Source organism: Symphalangus syndactylus, chromosome 22 (genome assembly GCF_028878055.3).
Source record: "Symphalangus syndactylus isolate Jambi chromosome 22, NHGRI_mSymSyn1-v2.1_pri, whole genome shotgun sequence".
Lineage (NCBI taxonomy): Eukaryota > Metazoa > Chordata > Mammalia > Primates > Hylobatidae > Symphalangus > Symphalangus syndactylus.
The window spans coordinates 39,104,357-39,110,114 of NC_072444.2; the positions used below are offsets into that span (position 1 = coordinate 39,104,357).

The 5,758-nt window shown below is 33.9% G+C and overlaps 1 pseudogene; it reads left to right on the forward strand.

Annotated features, from left to right (window-relative positions):
- Window positions 1-550: 550 nt before the first annotated feature.
- LOC129472138 (olfactory receptor 4K3-like) lies at window positions 551-1,215 on the forward strand (annotated as a pseudogene).
- The last annotated feature ends 4,543 nt before the right edge of the window (window positions 1,216-5,758 follow it).

Sequence of the window (5,758 nt, forward strand, 5' to 3'; positions counted from 1 at the left end):
TTCAGTAGAGCACACAAATGTAATGTAACCTGCCTCAATACATGTGTATTATATAACTCTTTAAGTAGTATTCAGATAGGTATATAATTGTGTGGGCATGTGATGATTACAGATCAACGTGTACTGATGCTGGTCAAAACCAAGAGGGTAAACTTTTCCGATTATATCTGGTAGCAATTGTTAAGTGATTCCCCCCAAAAATGTTTACCCTGAGAATTTTTAGTTGGATTCTACGTAATCAATCTTTTAGTGAATGATAAGTTAGTATGTGGTTGTAGAAATATCACATTTTCAAACTCTGTAATTTTGTTCCTTTTACAATTATAAAGCCGAGTCTGCAGATGAATGGAGGGGTTCAACTATTCCAGAGTACCTGAATTCATGTTACTTGGACTTAATGATTCTCCTGAGCTCCAGATACTCTTTTTTGTGGTGTTTTTTGTCTTCTGTTCAATGACCATGTTGGCCAGCTGCCTGATTTTGCTCACTGTTGTATCCACCTCACTCCTTCACTCTCCCATGTACTTCCTGCTCAGCAACCTGTCTCTCACTGACGTGCCTGTCCTCCTTTGCCACACCAAAGATGATTATGGACATTTTTGCTCTGCGTAAGACCATCTCTTTTGAAGGCTGCATTTCTCAGATCTTTTTTTTGCACCTCTTCACCGGGACTGAGATTGTGCTGCTGATCTCCATGTCTTTTGACAGGTATATTGCCATATGTAAACCTCTCCATTATTCAACAATTATGAGCCAAAGAGTGTGTGTTGAGCTTGTGGCAGTTTCTTGGACAGTGGGCTTTCTGCATACAATGAGCCAATTAGCTTTTACCCTCTATTTGCCCTTCTGTGGTCCCAATGTTGTAGACAGTTTTTTCTGTGATCTTCCTTTTGTCATCGAGCTAGCTTGTATGGATATTTATGTTCTTGGGATCTTCATGATTTCAACCAGTGGTGTGATTGCTCTTATAGGTTTTCTGCTTTTGCTCACCTCCTACATCATTGTTATTACTGTCAGGGACTACTCCTCCACAGGAACCTCCAAGGTTCTTTCTATCTGTACAGCCATTTTATTGTTGTGTTAATGTTCTTTGGGCCCTGTATTTTCATTTATGTGTGGCCTTCCCCAAACTTCCTGGTAGACAGAATTCTCTCTGTTTTCTATACCATCTTCACTCCCTTTCTGAATCCACTTATCTATACTTTGAGAAACTAGGAAGTGAAGACAGCAATGAAGAAGAGACTGAATATTCAGTATTTCAGTCTTGGGAAAACTGCTCCGTGATACTTAATGCAATGAATACAGATCTCCTTTGTGAGATATAATATCAACAGTTATGTTCTTAGAGCAATCAAAAAATTAAACTTAGAATTTACCTTTCAAATCATTTAGCTTAAATTTATGAAAAGAAGTCAGGGATAAGAAATGTGCGACATCTTGACGAAAAGTTAGCACAGTGTTTACAAACCTTTAGAGTTATGGGTCTATTTGATAATCTGGAATGTAAAGGTTATTTTCATAGAAAAATGAACATATCATCAAAACATATCATCAAAATTGTGAACATAAATTCAGGACTTCATAGACCTCTGGATCCTACAAACATACCTCAGATTAAGACTACTTAAAGAAGCCTGAGATAAAATATGAATCTCCTGTTTTCTAATCCAGAATATTCCCATTCTGTACAGCCTTGTGGTACTCTGATGGTGTTTAGATTAATTTAGAACTATAATTAGCAGTGTAGGACAAAAGAAGTATAACACTGGAAATAGTTTTATGGAAAAATTTATACTGTGAAGAGATTCTTTTAGGTAATGTTCAACAATCTTGATTTAAGGGGTTCAGTTGTTTGAGGTCTGTGTCAACTTTGAAAATAAGAGAACAGTTCAAAGATTCACAAATTTAACAATACAGTTTCTTAATAGGTGTTTATACCACTATCACACTTCATAATTAATATAGCAAATAAATAATAATTTGTAAAGGTTAAATCATAGTAAACTACTCAAATCTGACTGGCTTTCAAAATCTAGCTGAAAATTATAAGTATGATGAATTTATTTACTACCAAGACTCAATGTTTGGGAAAAATATTAGCTATTAAATTAATCATACGTTTTTCATTTCCAAAATAAATATTGCAGCATATTATTAGTCTTAGAAGAAGCTTTGCATCTAATTTTCAGCATAATGTAACCTGTGGAAAGAAAGGAAAAAAAGAATTTAAGAAATACATAGCATGATTCTCCCTAATTTGGTATATTATTGATCATGTTCAATAGATTTTTTATTACAAGAGAGTCTTTGGAAATCAGCCAGCCAGTCCAGTTTTCTAACAGCTGAAGTACTGAAGGTCCAGAGAATTCACAGAACAGATTTAAGGCTGAATCACTGTAAGTGGCAAGGACATTTCTCTAGACAAACATGGACCCCGGAATTAAATCTTGATTCTGTCATTTCCTAGTTGTATTATCCCTGGGGATTCACTTTACCTCTCTCCCTTTTTCATCTCTAAAAAGATTGTAAAAGGTAAATTAAATATTTGTCATGACTGTTTTATGGAAAGTATACAGAATGTGTTCTAAAAATGTCATCTCTATTTCCCTATAACTTCTTCCCAAAATACATCTTATATTAAAGTAGTGTGCCTTTGAAGAATAACTTCTTTCAAAAAAAATCACTAGCAGGTTAAATTCAATATTCTAGTTTTAGGATGTTTCTAAGACTGCAGCTTGTTAAGACATATGACAGAAAAACGAATAGAACGTTTTCCAGTTTTTCATTACTAATACGGTTGGGGTGACAAAATTAGGTTAGATTGCATGGTATTTTGATATACTGATAAAAATGTGTCTACTTAAAATGACTGACATATATAAAAAGAGTTCTGGAAGCAATCAGTCATCATAGATTTGAACAGCGAGTAGCATGAGAAAAACACAACTTTGCCTTGCAAAGAAAGAAATGGCATTAATAGTTTTGCCACTTAAAAGTCCAAGATAATTGTAAAACATGCTTCAACACAACCTCCAAGCCAAATATTTAACATTAAATAATGTGCAGAAGCTTATGAAGAAATGTAGTGTTGGAGCTAGATAGAAAACCACATTTTAAATTTGAAACACTAGTTCATTTTAACAAATTATAAACTCTTCCTTATGTCAGCTAAGCAAATAAAAAAAAGGTTAAGGTGGAAATGTACTTTTACCTTATTTTGACTTTTCTGCCAAAATTCTCATCTTTGTTTTTGAATATAAATCTCTGCTCCTGAAATGTCAATCTTTAGTTCAATAATTATTTGTTGAACATCTACTCTGTTTCAGGCCCTCACTGGGTGGTGGAGATCCACTAAAATACACGATCTGTTTCTCTGTCTTTGAGGGACATGTATCCAGCAATTAGTTAGATCAATCCGTTGTAGATGTCAATTCCAGTGTCACAAATTTCTTGTTTTGCAACGTTGAGCAAGTTTTTTTCAATGTTTCTAAGCCTCAGTTTTTTTACCTACAAAATGTGGTAATAATATTTAACCATTAATAATGTGAAAATTAAGCAAAAATACATGTAATATATTTAACAATGGTTGTTGTTCATTAATGCTTTAATAAATACTAACTATATTATTGTTATTGTTGCTGTTGTGTTAAACATGCATAAGATAGCAGGTACTACAATGGAAATAAGGGTTCTTACTTGAAATTAAATGGCAGAATTTCATGCTGTAATAGGATCTATCAATTTACCTAGTATTAATTATTGTTAAAATACTGTTTTTTCGTCAATTATTATTAGTCTTTGATTCATTTCTGTAGTTAGCATTGTCCTTTGTATGTGTTGGCCTTTGCTTATTTTACCAAAGAAGTATTATACTTTTGGGGTTTCTTATTTTGAATTGAAGAATTTGCCAAGATTGCATAAAAGGGAAAAATAATAAATGCACTATGTTCAATAGGTCAATGTCTTGTTGTTTTTTTTTTCACAATGATTTTAAATTAAATAAACATAGTTAAAAAGTCTGAAGTATTTTGTCCCTCATCTCTTACCCATTCGAAAGATAGTAATGGAAAAGCTTTCTTATATATATTAACTGAGAAGTAAATGACTTAATAGTTATCTATTGCAGTTTTTAAAAACACGTTAATAAACAAGGCAGACTTTGTCCACATTTATAGAAGTATAATAAATTGTTTATTTTGAGACATGGTAGAATGTACTGTTCAGGAAATTGTTAAAAATAGAACCATAAAATTAAAGCATGAAGTAAGACATTTCATCTGACTAATAAAGCCCTAAAGCTGGAGAATAAATATCTAATCTCTACCGGGGAATTTTTGGTAGTAGAATTCATTTGGGGGGAATCAGTTAAGCCCTGAACTGTGCCCTCAAAGCCTTACTCATGGAGCCTAGTTAAAATTTCTGCATAAATACAGCATGTCAGATTAGCCATTCTTCCAACATGTTACACATGCCAGTATCTGAATGTGGCTCTCACATTTGCAGTACCCTTGACTCTTCCTCAGACTGCAGTTTAGGTGACTCACTCTAGAGCCCTTGTCATGAAAGAAGGAAGATGAGTCAGAGGTACAAAGAGAAGACATTGGAGGTAGAATGAGAGGAAAAATGGATGTAGTCAAATAAATAATTAGCTATTAATAAATTCACAATTTTGAGTCCCCCTTTTTTCTCATCCACTACTCCATACAATCCACTAAATAGTCCTCTTATTTTAAAAATATATATTGACTTAATTTATGTCTCTTCATCTCTGCTGCCATCTCGCTAGACAAGGCATTCTCTACTGCATAGTAGTACCACCTCACAGTATACTATTATAGGATAGTACATAGAGTACTGCTTAGTCAATACCATTGCAACGGCCTGCGAGTTGCCCTCTCTACTTTTCTCCTCATGGTTTCACATCTTCATTCTTCACATAACAGCAAGAAGTATTTCCAAAACATAAATGTGAGCACGAGGAACAGTGGAGCAAAGGTTGAGTTCTTCATCTGTATATCATATACTCTCAAGAGGTCTATGAATAGAATCCAGGAGGTCTGGGAACCTAGGTGAAAAAAATCACACATATGTTTTTTACTAATATCTAATTGACATGTAACATTAATTATGAATGTAATCAGTATTATCAGTACTTGTGATAATGTCATCACAAATATATTTATGTAATAAAAAGCTGTTGCAGAAATCTCAAGATTGTTAAAGATCACTATTTCATTTTATTTTTTAACTTTTAAGTTTCAGAGGTACAAGTGCAGGTTTGTTACACAAGTAAACTTGTGTCATGGGGGTTTTCTGCACAGGTGACTTCATCACCCAGGTATTAAGCCTACTAATCATTAGTTATTTTTCCTGATCCTCTCACTCCTCCTACCCTCCTCCCTCTGAAAGGCCTCAGTGTCTGTTGTTCTTCTTTGTGTCCATGTGTACTTAATGTTTAGCTCTTACTTATACATGAGAACATGCAGTATTTGGTCTTCTGTTTCTGTGTTAGTTAGCTAAGGATAATGACTTCCAGCTCCATCTATGTCCTGGCAAAGGACATGATCTCATTCTTTTTATGGCTGCATAGTGTTCCATGGTGTATGTGTACTACATTTTATTTATCCAGTCTACCATTGATAGGCATGTAGGTTGATTCCATGTCCTTGATATTGTGAATAGAGCTGCAATGAACATATACATGCATAGGTATTCATAATAGAATAATTTATATCGCTTTAGGTATACACCCAGTAAT